Source organism: Phyllobates terribilis, unplaced genomic scaffold, assembly GCF_046119375.1.
Source record: "Phyllobates terribilis strain yellow unplaced genomic scaffold, ASM4611937v1 Scaffold_2__4_contigs__length_985480577, whole genome shotgun sequence".
NCBI classification, from domain to species: Eukaryota; Metazoa; Chordata; class Amphibia; order Anura; family Dendrobatidae; genus Phyllobates; species Phyllobates terribilis.
In genome coordinates, this window is record NW_027362762.1 from 640,428,587 (window position 1) to 640,446,812 (window position 18,226).

Sequence of the window (18,226 nt, forward strand, 5' to 3'; positions counted from 1 at the left end):
ATCGGGATATTAAGCGATTCAATGCAAGTCAATGGCGGCAATTACGCTGCGTGTCTGCAAAATTAATGGACGTGTTGCGGATTTTTCCGCAATGATAATCCGCAGCAGAAATTTCCGCAGCATGTGCACAGCACATGCGGATTATCATTGGGAAACATGGCAGACAACTTAACATGCGTTTTTAATGTGTTTTCGTGGTGGAAATGCAGCCGCGGAAACTCATTTAATCCGCATTGTGAGCACGCAGCCTAATACCATTTATTTTTACATCAATAACTTTTGATTGAATTTGATATAAAGGGTTACTAATAAGTAGAAGACAAGCATACAACATCAAGCCAAATAAGAAACATTACATGAGTTGTTTGACAGAGCAATTTAGATATCATTGCTGAGAAGCAACCAAGTAACACTCAGCTGTTCAGTAGTGGGCCATGCACATTTAAACATGAAAAAAATAATTCATACACCCAAATATAACTAATAAGGTAAAGGAAAACAGAATAAACTTGATGAACCTAACTGTCTTGGGAATTCTATCCTGTATTTAACAGTCCAGAAGTTTTAAGGGTGAATTGTGTTTTTTAGTTGAAGAAGCCAGACATTCCAATCCTTCATAATATTTTGGATTCTGATATTTTTGTAAGCTATATGTTCATAAGAACAAGCTTTATTAACCCATGTTTTACCCTCGTCTATGGTGGGGAGACTAGGCTTTTCCAAAATCTGGCAGTTGCTAATTTTGTTACTAAAAGAATGTATTTAGAAACTGCTCTTCTTTGAGTAGGGAGTGAGTGTCTAAGTAATAAGGCCAAAAAGGGTAAAGGTGTGTTATTAAAAGCTAAAAGAGATTAAATGAGGGCAGTCACACAGAATATGCAGGAGGGATCCCTTGTAACCACAGATACGCCAACAAAAATAAGAAGACTCTGGAAAAAATATAAATATAACTGAGTTTTGCTAGAGTGTAATGCCAGAGTAAAACTGTTTTTATGTATGATTCGTAAAATACTGAACAGGAAAAGATATACAGTTATATGAAAAAGTTTGGGCACCCAATTAATCTTAAGCTTAATGTTTTATAAAAATTGGTGTTTTTGCAGCAGCTATTTCAGTTTGATATATGTAATAACTGTTGGACACAGTAATGTTTCTGCCTTGAAATGAGGTTTATTGTACTAACAGAAAATGTGCAATCTGCATTCAAACAAAATTTGACAGGTGCATAAGTATGGGCACCCTTATCATTTTCTTGTTTTAAATACTCCTACCCACTTTTTACTGACGTACTAAAGCACTTTTTTGGGTTTTGTAACCTCATTGAGCTTTGAACTTCATAGCCAGGTGTATGCAATCGTGAGAAAAGCTACTTAAAGTGGCCACTTGCAAGTTGTTCTCCTGTTTGAATCTCCTCTGAAAAGTGGCATCATGGGCTCCTCAAAACAACTGTCAAATGATCTGAAAACAAAGATTATTCAACATAGTTGTTCAGGGGAAGGATACAAAAAGCTGTCTCAGAGATTTAACCTGTCAGTTTCCACTGTGAGGAACATAGTAAGGAAATGGAAGAACACAGGGACAGTTCTTGTTAAGGCCAGAAGTGGCAGGCCAAGAAAAACATCAGAAAGGCAGAGAAGAAGAATGGTGAGATCAGTCAAGGACAATCCTCAGACCACCTCCAGAGAGCTGCAGCATCAACTTGCTGCAGATGGTGTCACTGTGTATCGGTCAACTATACAACACACTTTGCACAAGGAGAAGCTGTATGGGAGAGTGATGCGAAAGAAGCCGTTTCTGCAAGCACGCCACAAACAGAGTCGGCTGAGGTATGCAAAAGCACATTTGGAGAAGCCAATTTCTCTTTGGAAGAAGGTCCTGTGGACTGATGAAACCAAGATTGACTTGTTTGGTCATACAAAAAGGCGTTATGCATGGCGGCAAAAAAACACAGCATTCCAAGAAAAACACTTGCTACCCACAGTAAAATTTGGTGGAGGTTCCATCATGCTTTGGGGCTGTGTGGCCAATGCCGGCACCGGGAATCTTGTTAAAGTTGAGGGATGCATGGATTCCACTCAGTATCAGGAGATTCTTGACAATAATGTTCAACAATCAGTGATAAAGTTGAAGTTACGCAGGGGATGGATCTTTCAGCAAGACAATGATCCAAAACACCGCTCCAAATCTACTCAGGCATTCATGCAGAGGAACAATTATAATGTTCTGGAATGGCCATCCCAGTTCCCAGACCTGAATATCATTGAACATCTGTGGGATCATTTGAAGAGGGCTGTCCATGCTCGGCGATCATCAAACTTAACTGAACTGGAATTGTTTTGTAAAGAGGAATGGTCAAAAATACCTTCATCCAGGATCCAGGAACTCATTAAAAGCTACAGGAAGCGACTAGAGGCTGTTATTTTTGCAAAAGGAGGATCTACTAAATATTACTGTCACTTTTCTGGTGAGGTGCCCATACTTATGCACCTGTCAAATTTTGTTTGAATGCAGATTACACATTTTCTGTTAGTACAATAAACCTCATTTCAAGGCAGAAACATTCCTGTGTCCAACAGTTATTACATATATCAAACTGAAATAGCTGTTGCAAAAACACCAATTTTTATAAAACATTAAGCTTAAGATTAATAGGGGTGCCCAAACTTTTTCATATAACTGTAACTTATGAAAGAAAGTGTGCAAGACCGTTCTGAAATTGGAAAGACTTTATCTAGGTCATCTTCCCACAAAATAAATGGAGTGGGCTTAAAGGGGTGGTCTGAAATGCAGATTCATTTTCATCCTAAATGCCTATCTATTTAATGCCATAATCTAATCTATTTTTTTATATATGGTGGTCCAAAAGTAGGTGGACAGAAAGTGTAATAAGGTTATGAAGGGGGAGATTTATCAAACACTAAATTGCTGCCGCCTGTCTGGATCATCCTCCAATAAACCATGAATTAGACATGGACGATAAGCTTTCCACCCAATAGATTTCAGGATTCGCATGATAGAAGCTCGTGAAATTCCCAATTCCAAAGAGGCTCTTCTGGTGGACTTTTTTGGACTCTGAACAAATGTTTCCGCAACAAGTTGTTTATTATCTTCTGTACAGACTGTTTTGGGTCGACCAGTTTTTGGAGCATTAAGGATTGAGCCAGTGGCATTGAATTTGTCACGAATGCGGTAAATGGTTTGTCTCTTTGGGGCTTGAGTGCCAAATGTTTCAACCCAATTTGCTCTAACGGTTTAAGCATTTTGAGATTTCCAATACTCTGTTAAAATCCATTTTCTTTAATCTGTATTTAAATTATTTGCCATTATGTGTTATCTGAATTATCTGAAAAGAAAACAGATTTGGGGGAGATCTATCTGTGAAAACTAGATCTGTGAAAATGGCTCAGTTGCCCTTAGCAACCAATCAGATTCCACCTTTCTTTTTCCAAAGAGTCTGTGAGGAATGAAAAGTGGAATCTGATTGCTTGCTAAGGGCAACTGAGCCAGTTTCACTTTACACCATGCTTGATAAATCTCCCCCTTCATAACCTTATTACACTTTCTGTCCACCTACTTTTCGACCACCCTGTACTTTAATTAAAAATCCCCTAACCTTCCCTAACTACACTAAGTGCTTTACTTTTTTTCTTTTACAACTTCCTTTTTGATGACACTTTGTTAGAGAATCCCAGTGCATGTTGAGAAGCATCATCAAGGGGCAGAGTCTCTCTCCAGTGTCATTAGTGACTTTCATTTCAGGGGCTGGGCTAGTCCCTGCTCTGTCTCTGTATGATGAGCACAATGACAGTGGGTTCTCTTGCCAAGTCAGATCAATAGTAACCAGCAGGCAACAGAGTGCACTGTCAGTATGCGTTGTAAGACGAATACCTGGCGTGCAGAGACCAGTGGTGCCCACTTGCTGAAGAGCCTTCTGGCAAAGATCCTGGCTGGGTGAGTGATGCATGCTACCAAGTGATGAGCGGGAGCATGCAGGAAAGACGGTGACATCTTTGTCCCGATCTTTCTAAAAAAATGTCCAGCTTACTCTTCTACTTTTGATTTCTTTTGCCTCGAATCATCATCACAGGTGATTGAGGCAAGTATTAAACGGTTTTAGATAACATGCATCAGAGAAGTTGCTCGTAAAGCTTTGAGAGTGACGGAGGTCTTTGATCAAGCGGCCATCTTCCTCAGCTGCCAAGCTACTCCCCCTTAATACCATTTCTTTAACCATATAATGATGCAATTAAGGTCCTTAGAAATAACTTTTATTTTATGTGAAAGATGAACGGAGGATGAATCCGAGTTATTGGTTGGATTTGGTGTCTCTCTCCAGTTCCGCTTTCTTCTTAAAGGGACCATTGTCCGTGTTGATGAGCTTATCAGACACACATTCATTGATGGTCTTAATGAAATTTTGTGGGGAGATATCGTTGAACTAAACACAATTTGCACTCCACTTCTAAAACAGTTTAATTTCATAGGACTTGTCCACAACAGGAAGGGTTTCCCAATCTGCCATTGTGTGTACTCATCTATTGGTCACTACTTTATGTTACCCTTAGAAAAGTCTGTATAAATCAATAAAAATATTACCATTTCTGCTGAGTGCCACAGAAAATTCAAACAAGGTCTATCATTAGGAAAGGCGAACAATATTCTGAAGCTAGAAAACCCCATTAATTTCATTACATAAATATTTAAAGGAGGAAATAAAAAGACAGTAGTGAACTCAGGCTTCAGTTCAGTTCACTTATACAATTTTTCTGTAGGTTTCATTTCTCCACAGTCACGTGGATTGTAGAAGAACTTGTTTCTTAAGTGCTTACTTAGAAGGGTTGGGCCTCTCCCCATTTCTCTACGCCCCCTCACATCATCTCTTACTGTAAATTACTCATGTAACTTAATACTTTGGAATGAGACCAGACACACCTGTTTAACAGGTAGAGGAAAGTTTTTTCGAACTTGAATAATCTTAACAACTACATGAAACGACAACACTGCAGGCTTTAATAGCACTGATGACAAGTTCATTTTAGTGTCATAGATTTCATTTATTGGTTACTCTACCAAAGTCTACTAAAACAGTTCTTTTTACGATTCCCTATGTGACTACATACTGGCCGAACATTAATTTAATCAAAGACATCTAGAAAAATATTGCGATAACTTACAAAAGGGCTTTCCTGAGATTTCTGCTTTAATTGGTTGATTTAAGGCATCTTACTATGCTGAGATGTTTGTCCTAGTAAACAATCCAGTCCACTGTATTCAGAATCAGGCTTGTTTCCTTGATTGAATTGAGTGCAATGTAGGAGTGTATGGAAGGTTTCCACATTTACAATTTATCAACACTATATCTCATAAAGATCTAAATAAGAAGTGTGTAAATTTGTAATGCTAAATGGGTTTTTCACTCTTGGAAAATCTCTGTCCCCCCCGGCTGCAGTTTGTTTATATAAAAACAAACTGCGCTTTAATCCCCCTCCACTCCACTGGTCCAGAATCGAGTCTCCGCCACTAAGTCCGGTGTTTCTTTTCTGTCTGCAGCACTTCTATCAGCGCGGTAACCAATAGCTGAACTCAGCAGCTCTACCTGAGTTGACGGCACAATCCAATCAGAGTCGCTGAGTTCACTAATTGATTGCCACTATGCTGACGTGACATTAGTGCTGCAGACAATAACAGACACCAGGAGCAGAAACATAAACTCAGGTCTAGACCCGGTGAGGGTGTGTAAATCATAGTTGGTTTATTTAAAACCAACCTCAGTCAGGGGACAGAGGTTTGCTGAAAATGGGAAACCACTTTAAAGAGGACCTTTCATCAGTTGTAGTATGTTAAACTGGCCACAGCATGGAAAAGTGGCTGTAAAGTTGAAATAAACATATTTTATTCTTTTTTCCCCATCTCCTTTGCAGAGATAATTAGCTAGCAAATATGAGCAGACCTTTCGGTGTAGGATTGAGTTTGAGTTTAATTTCTTGAAATTCGTGGCTTCACACGAATTCAAACACATGGAGATTCGTCTTGAGGTTCACAAGAACAAAAAACTTGCTCTGTACTATTTTCTACACAGCTGAAGCTTCAGAAAGTGGGATAGTGTCTTGTGTGTGGCCACTCGTGCTTCCCCATAATGCCCTGCCGCTATGACATCTAATGGATTATTATACCTTGTACAGTGGTGGTCCATATCTGAGCCATTACAGATCAGCAGATCCCTGGGGAGCATAGTTTATATTGCAGAGTTATTTTCCATATCTCCAATATCACTGGATGTCTCTTCGGTAGTCTGTAAGCTCTTATGATCAGCAGGGTCCAATCTCTCTCTCTTTCTCCTATACATTCTAAGCTCTTACGATCATTGGGGTCTTCTCTCTCTTTCCTGTACAATGTAAGCTCTTAAGATCAGTGGGGTCCCTCCTCGCTCTCGTAAATAGAGTGTAAGCTCTTATGATTAGTGTGGTCCTCTCTTTCTTCTCCAGTATGTAAGCTATTATGGTCAACGGGGTCCTTTCTCGCTCTGCTATAAAGCGTAAGCTCTAGTGTTGAGCGAGCATGCTCGACACAGCTCGGTACTCGCCCGAGCATCACGCTACTCGGGATGTTCGGCGAGCACCGAGCATTTCCGGGTTACTCGGGCGGGAGCTCGGGTCTCCGCCCTGCATGTTTGGCGCTCTTTACAGAGCCAATGAACATGCAGGGATTGCCAGCCAGTCACTGTAATGCCGCAGCCATGCTGGTTGTGGGCATTACATTGATTGGCTGGCCGCACAGCGTCACCTTGAGTATTTAAAACCGGGCGTCGCCATCTTGGACACAGACTGCCGGGATCAGACAGTGTAGGGACAGCGCTGCTGATTTAGGGAGAGATATATACTGCAAAATAGTTAGTATAGGGTCTGTAAAGCCTGCCAAATCAAACAGACAGTCCTTCTTAGGACTAATATCCATCCCAGATATCAGGCAGGTAGGCAGGCTGTATAGGAGACGCAGTGGTTATACCAGCAAACGCTGCACTACAGTCCTGTGTGCTCCTGTTGCTGAAATTTCTGGACTTAGCTCCAGGTCTCAGGGGCCAGGAAAAATCCTTTTTTTTTCATCTAAATCCTCTTTTTTTTTTTTCCTCCTTAACACTGTACAAATACCCGTCTTATTAACCTTTTGGTGTCCCCCCCCCAAAAAAAAAAAAAAAGTGTGTCTGTGACAGTTCAGACACAAATATATCTGTTTAAAAGAGTCTGGTGTAGGCCAGAGAAATAGAAGTGTGGTTTTGCAGTTCCACGGTTCAAACCTCAGTATTATCCACTTTTGGGCCATTTTTACCTAAAAAAAAAACAATTTGAGTGTGTCGCTCACTGTTCAGCCGCAAATATATCTATTTAAAAAAGTTTGGTATACACCAGTAAATTATAACTGTGGTTTTGCAGTTCCACGGTAAAAAATCTCTATTATCCTGCTTTTGGCATTTTTCTCCATAAAAAAAAACAGTAATAGTGTCTCCCTGATTGTTCAAACACAAATATATCTGTTTAAAATAGTCTGGTGTAGGCCAGAGAAATAGAAGTGTGGTTTTGCAGTTCGACGGTTCAAACCTCAGTATTATCCACTTTTGGGCCATTTTTACCTAAAAAAAAACAGTTTGAGTGTGTCGCTCACTGTTCAGCCGCAAATATATCTATTTTAAAAAGTCTGGTATACACCAGTAAATTATAACTGTGGTTTTGCAGTTCCACGGTAAAAAGCTCTATTATCCTGCTTTTGGCATTTTTTGCCATAAAAAACCTGTAATAGTGTCTCACTGATTGTTCAGACACAAATATATCTGTTTAAAAGAGTCTGGTGTAGGCCAGAGAAATAGAAGTGTGGTTTTGCAGTTCCACGGTTCAAACCTCAGTATTATCCACTTTTGGGCCATTTTTACCTAAAAAAAAACAGTTTGAGTGTGTCGCTCACAGTTCAGCTGCAAATATATCTATTTAAAAAAGTCTGGTATACACCAGTAAATTATAACTGTGGTTTTGCAGTTCCACGGTAAAAAATCTCTATTATGCTGCTTTTGGCATTTTTGGCCATAAAAAAAACAGTAATAGTGTCTCCCTGATTGTTCAGACACAAATATATCTGTTTAAAATAGTCTGGTGTATGCCAGAGAAATAGAAGTGTGGTTTTGCAGTTCGACGGTTCAAATCTCTGTATTATCCACTTTTGGGCCATTTTTACCTAAAAAAAAACAGTTTGAGTGTGTCGCTCACTGTTCAGCCGCAAATATATCTATTTTAAAAAGTCTGGTATACACCAGTAAATTATAACTGTAGTTTTGCAGTTCCACGGTAAAAAATCTCTATTATCCTGCTTTTGGCATTTTTTGCCATAAAAAACCTGTAATAGTGTCTCCCTGATTGTTCAGACACAAATATATCTGTTTAAAAGAGTCTGGTATACACCAGTAAATTATAACTGTGGTTTTTCCGTTCCACGGTCAAAAAACTCTATTATCCAGCTTTTGGCAATTTTTCCGTAAAGAAAAACAGTAATAGTGTCTCCTGCTTGTTCAGATACAAATATATCTATTTAAAAGAGTCTGGTGTAGGCCTGAGAAATAGAAGTGTGGTTTTGCAGTTCCACTGGTCAAATCTCTGTATTATCCTGCTTTTGGCATTTTTTTGCCGTAAAGAAAAACAGTAATAGTGTCTCCTGATTGTTCAGACACAAATATATCTGTTTAAAAGAGTCTGGTGTAGGCCTGAGAAATAGAAGTGTAGTTTTGCAGTTCCACGGGTCAAATCTCTGTATTATCCTGCTTTTGGCATTTTTTGCCGTAAAGAAAAACAGTAATAGTGTCTCCTGATTGTTCAGACACAAATATTTCTGTTTAAAAGAGTCTGACTCTGGTATACACCAGTAAATTATAACTGTGGTTTTGCCGTTTCACGGTAAAAAATCTCTATTATACAGCTTTTGGTATTTTTTTCGTAAAAAAAAAACAGTAATAGTTTCTCCCTGATTGTTCAGATTGTTTAAAAGAGTCGGGTGTAGGCCAGAGAAATAGAACTGTGGTTTTCCTCTTCCACGGTTCTACTCTACTTTTTATTACCCTTTTTCCATTGATAGTGCGAATGTAAGCTATTTTACTTCATTTACAATGGGCAAGGCGCGTGGCAATGGTCGTGGAACTGGACGTTCTGGTGATGGTGCGTGCAGAGGATGGGGCCGTGGCCAAGGTGAAAATGTGCCACAACCAACAGCCACATCTTCTCACTCCCAGTTCTTGACCGAATTACTAGGGAAGCACAGAGCAACACCAGTATTGCGACCTGATCAGTGTGAACAGGTTATTAATTGGATAGCAGATAATACTTCCAGTTACCTGGGCACCACCACCTCCGGTCTGTCTTCCACACGGTCAAATCTTAGTAGCCGTAAGTCTCGACCGCATACTCCTCCTCACCCTGATGCTCCTTCCTCCCACCATGCCGAGTGTCGTCAGACAGCAACTGATCCCACAATTGGACATTCTGAAGAGCTGTTCACTGGTCCATTTCCAGATTTGTGCCCCTCGCCTGCTCCGCTTGAAGTGGTGGAAGAGGAGATCCCATGTAGCAATGCCCAAATATTTGAACAGCCACGGCCACAGGAAGTCGACGCTGGCAATTTGTCACAAGAGGTGGACGATGACGAGACACAATTGCCAGGGAGTGAGGAGGAGGATCGTGGTGCGCAAGTGGAAGAGGAGGAGGTGGTGGATGATCTAGTAACTGACCCAACGTGGCAGGAGGATATGCAGAGCGAGGCCAGCAGCACACAGGGTGAGGGAGGCAGAGTACCCCAACAGGCAGGAAGAAGCAGTGTGGAGGCCGCACACAGAAGGCAGGCAACAGTTCCCCGTAACACCAACACGAGGGACGTTGCCAGTACAACCTGTAGGTCTTCCAGAGTCTGGAATTTTTTTAAAGACTCTGCTGATAACCCCAAAAAGGCCATTTGTATCACCTGCCATGCCAGCATCAACAGGGGTGACAAAACTACCAGCCTGACCACCACCAGCATGATCAGGCACATGGCAGCAAAGCACCCGACTTTGTGGGGGTGAACCCCAGGGTCCACGACCAGTGTCAGCGGATGTCACCACTGCTTCTTCCGCTGTTGTGCGTGCAATAGAACCCCCTGCTGTGTGTGCAAGGCAATCCCCTGTCCATACTGCATGTAAAGATGCCCCCTCCTCTCAGTCTTCACTTGTTCTGGCAGTTTCTCAAGAAACAGCATCAATGTCCATGTCCACGTCCCACCATAGCGTTCAATTGTCCATATCCCATACCTTTGAACGAAAGCGGAAATTCGCAGCCAACGCCCCACAGGCCACAGTCCTAAATTCGCACATTTGACGACTGCTTGCATTGGAAATGCTGCCTTTTAGGCTGGTGGAGATGGAATCCTTCCGCAACCTTATGGCGGTGGCCGTCCCTCGGTACTCGGTCCCCAGCCGACACTATTTTGCCCGGTGTGCCATCCTCGCACTACACAAGCACGTGTCCCAAAGCATCTGCCGTGCCCTCAACAACGCAGTTACTGGGAGAGTCCACATAACAACGGACACGTGGACAAGTGCTTGTGGCCAGGGACGGTACATCTCCCTGACGGCACACTGGGTAAACATAGTGGAAGCCGGGACCCAGTCGGACCTTGGGACTGAACACATCCTCCCCACACCGAGGATTGCAGGCCCTATGTCAGTCAGAGTTGCCCCCACAGTGTACAGCTCCTGCGCATCATCCTCCTCCTCATGTTCAGCCTCCATCTCAGATATCACCACATCAGTTACAAGCTGGAAGCACTGCAGTACTGCCTCCGCCAAGCAGCAACAGGCTGTGCTGAAACTCATAAGCTTAGGTGATAAACATCACACTGCTTGTGAGTTGTGGACAGCTGTGAAAGATCAGGCAGATCTGTGGCTGAGACCGCTGAACCTACATCCAGGCATGGTCGTGTGTGACAATGGCCGTAACCTGGTGGCGGCTCTGAGGCGAGGCGAGATCACACACGTACCATGCCTGGCTCATGTGCTTAACCTTGTGGTTCAGCGGTTTCTTAAATCGTACCCCGAGTTGCCAGATCTGCTCGTCAAAGTACGCCGCCTGTCAGCTCATTTTCGCAAGTCGGCTACAGCTTCCGCCGCCCTTGCTATGTTGCAGCAGCGTTTGCAGCTTCCGTCACACTGACTGGTGTGTGGTGTCCCCACACGTTGGAACTCTACCCTCCACATGTTGCAAAGGATCTGTGAGTAGAAGAGAGCAGTTGTGGAGTACCAGCTGCAACAAGGCCGTCGATATTCAGGTCAGACTCCACACATAAGACCTCAGGAGTGGACCTGGATGTCTGACATATGTACCATCTTGACAAATTTTGAGGAGTCCACCAAGATGGTGAGTGGCGATGACGACATCATTAGCATCAGCATTCCACTTGTCTGTCTTTTGCAACGCTCTCTGCAGAGAATTAAAGAGGCATTGCAGCCAGAGTATGATGAGATGGATCAAGAAGGCATAGCGGTCGATTACACACAGCCCAGCCTCATCTCATTCCAACTTGCCAGGGGGGACAATGAGGGAGAGGAGGAGGAGGAGGAAGAACAGGAGCTGGTATCATGCGCTGTAGACGGTAGTACCTGTACAACTGTCATACCGTCGGTTCAGCGTGGGTGGCCTGAGGACAGGGAGGAGGAGGAGGAGAAGAGCATGGTCAGTCATCATCTTGGTGAGGACATGGAAGTCTTGCCCATTACCAGTCTGGCACGCATGGCTGACTTTATGTTACGCTGCCTTAACCGTGACCCTCGCGTTGTCAAAATGTTGGGTGACAGTCATTACTGGTTGGTGACACTTTTAGACCCCCGCTACAAGGAGAACTTTCACTCTCTTATTCCTGAGGTGGAGAGGTCTACCAGAAGGCCCTTGCTGCAGAACTGTTAAAAAAATTCCCATCTGAACACGCTAGCGGCAGAGGTCACAGTTCGTTGCCCAACCAAGGCGTACATGCGAAAGAGACGCAACTCCAATCCAGCAGAGGCAGGGGAACACTGTCAATGTTCTGGGACAGTTTTCTGTGACCCGCCCAGCTTACAGGCCCTGAGGCGCGGGGTACTCTCACAGGGAGTGGAAAGTTTCAAAAGATGGTGAGGGAGTACCTTGCCGACCGTACCAGCATCCTCCGTGATTATTTCGGGAGGTGTATTCACATGCAACGCTTCACACCCACACATGGGTATACGCTTCCTCATTTTGGCTGTTTTATGCTCTTCTCCTTATCCTCAGCCTCCACCACCACTATACCACCTGGGTGACCGTGGTCCGTGTTGTCATTATTGCAAGTTCCTCCGTCCTTATTTTTGGCAGCTTTTACTTGGAAGGCATAAGCAAAGACTATGGGAGACCCACTCCCCAATAATGGGAATAATGTTTGTAATATGCTTTACTGCATGGCTCTTGTAAGGGGCATTGCAAGTTCCTCCGTCCTAATTTTTGGCAGCTTTTGCTTGGAAGGCATAAGCAAAGACTATGGGAGACCCACTCCCCAATAATGAGAATAATGTTTTTAAGATGCTGTACTGCATGGCTCTTGTAAGGGGCATTAAAACCGTCTTGTTAAGCTACTGCGACCTCCACCATTCTTCCAAGGGGCATTAAAACCGTCTTGTTAAGCTACTGCGACCTCCACGTCTCTTCCAAGGGGCATTTAAACCGTCTTGTTAAGCTACTGCGACCTCCACGTCTCTTCCAAGGGGCATTAAAACCGTCTTGTTAAGCTACTGCGACCTCCACGTCTCTTCCAAGGGGCATTAGAACCGTCTTGTTAAGCTATTGCGACCTCCACCACTTTTCCAAGGGGCATTAAAAGCGTCTTGTTATGCTACTGTGACCTCCACGTCTCTTCCGAGGGGCATTAAAACAGTCTTGTCAAGCTACTGCGAGCTCCACGTCTATTCCGAGGGGCATTAAAACCGTCTTGTTAAGCTACTGCGACCTCCACGTCTCTTCCAAGGGACATTAAAAGCGTCTTGTTAAACCACTCTGAACTCCACAGCACTTCCAAGGGGCATTGAAATGTTGTTTTTAATTACCTCTAACCTCCACGACTCTAAGAGAGACCCACTCCCCAATAATGGGTAGAAGGTTTTTAGTACGCTGTAATCCACGTCTGTTTCAAGGGGCATTGCAGTTCCTCATAATTTTTGGAAAGCCTTCCATTCACTGCTTAGGCCAACAGTGTACAGGAGACCCAGTTGCTATAAATGGAAAAAACGGTTTAGTTAAGGCCCTGTGACCTCCATGTCACTTTCAAGGGGCATTGGAGTGCCTCGAAATTTTTGGTAGGTATTGCACTGACTGTATGCCCTATAACTGTGTAGCCGAACCGCTCCTTTTGTTACAGAAACATATCCTACAAGACATGTGTGGTTGACTGGCCTGATATTGATGTGAATGGTCCCTGTTCCTCCTGCTCTTTCTCCTTTGCCACCACCTTATCCATCATTTATCACCTGAAGCTTTGCTTTAACGGGAGTCATAGAACTGGGATAGTAGCAGGAAAACATCCAGCAATCCTTGGAGGAGGTAGGATATGCGCCAAAACGCTGACCACCTCAGGCCTAGCCGCTACTACATACATGCGCTTGCATTCCAAGAAAACAAAGCAGATGCTAACTTCTATCATCATCATCATGCTCCTCACCTTGGCACTCTCAACTCCCCTGATGAAGAAGCCATGGCCCACCGGAGGAGTCTGGTTCTCTGGTGGGCTCGTCCAATGCTGCCCTAAAAGTAGGCCAGGCTAAGAAAAGTGTGGGGGAAGTTCCAAGGAGAAATAGGGGTGGCTGGGGACCGTTTATGGACACCCGGCTGCCCCCAGGCGGCTGGGGACCATGTGTGGACACCCGGCCGCAGGGCGGCTGGGGACCGAGTATGGACACCTGGCCGCCCCCTGGTGGCTGGGGACCGAGTGTGGACACCCGGCCGCCGGGCGGCTGGGGACTGAGTATGGATACCAGGCCGCCGATGCAGCCATGACGTGGTGGCCAGATTCCGCCTCCACATGCCTAAAAGGCCCAATCTAAAGTGCAAGCAAGCAAGCTGTTTGGTATTGCAGCCTGGGGGTGGGTGGGTGGCAGGCTGCATACTTGCGCTTGCATTGCAAGGAATGGGAGAGGTACAATTGAACACTGCCCTGGGACAAGGACTTGAACGGGGATAGTTGCAAGTCTGCAATGACAGGTGCAGGCTGGGAGGCATCTTCGCAAGATGGTGGGCTCGTCCAATGCTGCCCTAAAGTAGGCCAGGCTAAGAAAAGCGTGGGGGAAGTTCCAAGGAGAAATAGGGGTCTCTGGGGACCGTTTATGGACACCCGGCTGCCCCCAGGCAGCTGGGGACCATGTGTGGACACCCGGCCGCCGGGCGGCTGGGGACTCAGTATGGATACCTCGCTGCCGAAGCAGCCATGAGGTAGTGGCCAGCTTCGGCCTCCTCCAAACTGAAAGGCCCCATTTCAAGTGCAAGCTAGCAGTATGGTATTGGAGCCTGCGGTTGGGTGGTTGGCTGCATATTTGTGCTTGCATTGCAAGGAATGGGGGAGGTACAATTGAACACTGCCCTGGGACAAGGACTTGCACGGGGATAGTTGCAAGTCTGCATCTTCTGATGCAGCAAGGATCACTTCTGATGGGCACACTTTTAGGCAGTGACCTGGGTGTCAGAGATGCTTCCAGGGGTCTTCCCCATGCTGTTCCCATGTCTTTTCAGCACTGTATGCATGTGTCACACAGCACATGGCCAGATAAGTTTGTAAAATGTTAAAATGACATTTCCCGGTGAATGCATTTGTCACGGTTGAAAGCAATACAAAAGTGCAAAAACGCGTATAAAATGCTACTTGTGAACATAGCCCAAGGTGTAGAGGAGTATTTTTGTTTTTGGTTATTTATTTTACCTTATACATAAGTCTTTACCCTGGAAAGGAAGTTTCTTAACATATTTCACAGGAAAACCGTTTCAGTTTAGTTTTTGAACGTTTTATTGTGAGTCCGTAAAAGTGGCTTAATATCTCTGACCACATTGTTGACAGCAGTGACCTGTGGGTCAGAAATGCTTCCTGGGGCGATCCCCATGCTGTCCCCATGTCTTTTGAGCACTGTCACTATCGTTTTGGGCACTTTTTAGGCTTTCTACAGACTGCCGGGGGTGCCGCCGCAAAAATGCTCGGGTCTCCCATAGACTAACATTGGGCTCGTTGCTCGGGTCGAGCACTCGAGTACCACCGTGAGCTCGGCCCGAGCTTCGAGCACCCGAGCATTTAAGTGCTCGCTCAACACTAGCAAGCTCTTATGCTCAGTGGGGTTCTCTCTTTACTCTCTCCCCTATGTGTATTTTCTAAAGAATTATAAGCTTTTCAGTATTGAGATATGCAAAAATGTATTTGAATTACATTTTTTGGGATGTATTAGAATTTCAAAAGATACACTCATCTCTACTAGTAAAGTTTATATGCCAATTTTCACTATAACCAAGAAGGAGTTATCAGAGATTCTTCACTGGGGACATGTACATTTTCCTCAGCATAACGTTGACCAGTCATAAGCAGGCAAAGTCATGCATAAAATAAAACACCCTCAAAGAAGGTCAGAACTGGCTTTCTCTGGGAGATATGCTAAGACATGCAATGACACAAAGCCCTGCTTTCCTCATCAGGTCACACAGATCTCACTGCTGGCATCAACTGTGCAAATAATTGAGACCGGGGTGGTAAAGCTGTGTATCATTACACACACCTCTCTGGATCTATCCCAGGCATCAAGGAATAATGACCTGGTACCCTGAAAAGATGCAGAATGGTGTATGTGACACTCTGCAGCTCTCCTTTCAAACAACTGACAGTATAGGGCACACATGTCAAACTACAGCCCATGGGCCAAATCTGGCCTGCAGGGTTGTTTTATTTGGCCCTCGACACCAGATCCACCACCCCTATGTGGGGCTATTATTCTGTATGGAGGACTATGTGGGGCTATTATTCTGTATGGAGGACTATGTGGGGCTATTATTCTGTATGTAGGACTATGTGGGGCCCATTATTCTGTATGGAGGACTATGTGGGGCCCATTATTCTGTATGGAGGCCTTTGTGGGGCACATTATTCTGTATGGAGGACTTTGTGGGGCCCATTATACTGTATGGAGGACTATGTGGGGCCCATTATTCTTTATGGAGGACTATGTGGGGCCCATTATTCTGTATGGAGGACTTTGTGGGGCACATTATTCTGTATGGAGGATTATGTGAAGCCCATTATTCTGTATGGACGACTATGTGGGGCCCATTATTCTTTATGGAGGACTATGTGGGGCCCATTACTCTGTATGGAGGACTTTGTGGGGCCCATTATACTGTATGGAGGACTATATGGGGCCCATTATACTATATACTTGTTGGCCCGCAACTTTGTCCAAATTTTTCATTTTGGCCCTGTATGTGTTTCAGTTTGACATCCCTGGTATATAGGGGGAGGACAGAGGAGGTGTATGCTTTATCCCAGGCACACAATGCTTGTATGCTCTGTCCCAGACACAAAGCTCTGCCCCTCCCCTCCCTCCGCACTTGTAATCAGAGTGAATGCCATCAGTGAGATCTCTCCCACGCATTGGGGAATACTAACTTGATAGCTGGCACAGATGAAGAGTCATTTTTGTGACAGTCTGAAGCTCTCATTTCATAGCACTGAGAGTATAGGGGAAAAGGAAGAGAGCAGAGCTGAGAGTGCTGTAAGAGGAGAGTTGCGCCGTTTTACCTATGCCGTTCTGGATCTGTGCCAGTTATCAAGGCATTATTCCCTTATTTCTGGGATAGAAGCACAGATGTGCGGGTGATGACACACAGCTCTGCTCACACACTTGCAATCACAATAGATTCTGGAAGTGAGATCTGTGTGACCTGGGGAGGAGAGTAGAGCTGTGTGCCATTACATTATTTACGATATTGCACAGATAAAGTCTGTTTTGACCTTCACTTGGGGCATTTCAATTTTTTTCCCTGTATGATACTGCCTACTTATGATTGGTCAATGTTATGCAAGGTAAAAAGTACACATCCACAGTCAAAAATCTCTGCTAATGCCCCCCTGGTTATACTGGAAATTAGCCTATAAACTTAACAAGCTTATATCTCCACAATAGAGGTGAAAAATAATGAAATATAACAATGTTTTATTCAGCTATCCCATGATATTGCCAGTTTAATATCCACAAACTGGTGAAAGGCCCTCGTTAAGCATTAACATAAGTGCTAACCATTCTGTACCATTTCTTTTTAGATCTGTATAGTAATATATATAGGTACGGGATGAATTTTGCAGCATTTATTCACTTCTCTGATCAATTGCCATTAGTGATGATCGAGTATGAATCGTTAACCCTTTCGGGCGAGCACGCTCAAGTGCTCACCGAGTATTTGCGGCATGCTCGGCATTTCTTTTACTGTCACCGTGGTTGCAAGTGTCACGGCTGTTAGACAGCTGTGACACATGCAATGATTGCCTCTCGAACAGCACACTCCCAGCCCTTGAGAAAGCGGCTCAAAGTAACGCGAAACATGCGTCAGGCTATCTGCTATCCACCCACTTCTCTCCTCTTAACCACCCCTATGTTTGGGCTTGGTCTCTAGCATCCCTTGTTGGGATGCTACCTCATGCTACATTGCCTGCATCTTTACAAGCTGTTTATTGGGACCACACACTGTCTTCTGGGGACACTGTGTGACTGACACCAATACACCACAATTTGTCATGGTCCCTTCAAATCCTCTGGCTCAATTTTTAACATTTATCACCAAGCCTCTGTGCTGATATTTGATACATAATCTATAGCTTTTGATAAATGAGACCATGAGGCTTTAGAGTATAGTGCAATAGATACTTAGGTCATGCGGCAAGTTGCAATTTTGACTGTTGTTATATGCAGTTGTTGGACCGGCAGGTCTTTCTTGATATGATATTGTATGTTTTACCACCAATTTTTATAAGATTTGGTTATCCCCCTTCTGTCTGTCCATATGTTATTACCTGTTGTGATTTTTCTCAATAAAATGTTTTTATGTGCTCTCACCAAATTGGCTGTTCTGTTCTCCATTCTATCAACTGTTAATCTAACAGCTGGTGCTTTGGGTGCTATACTGTTACCACCAGT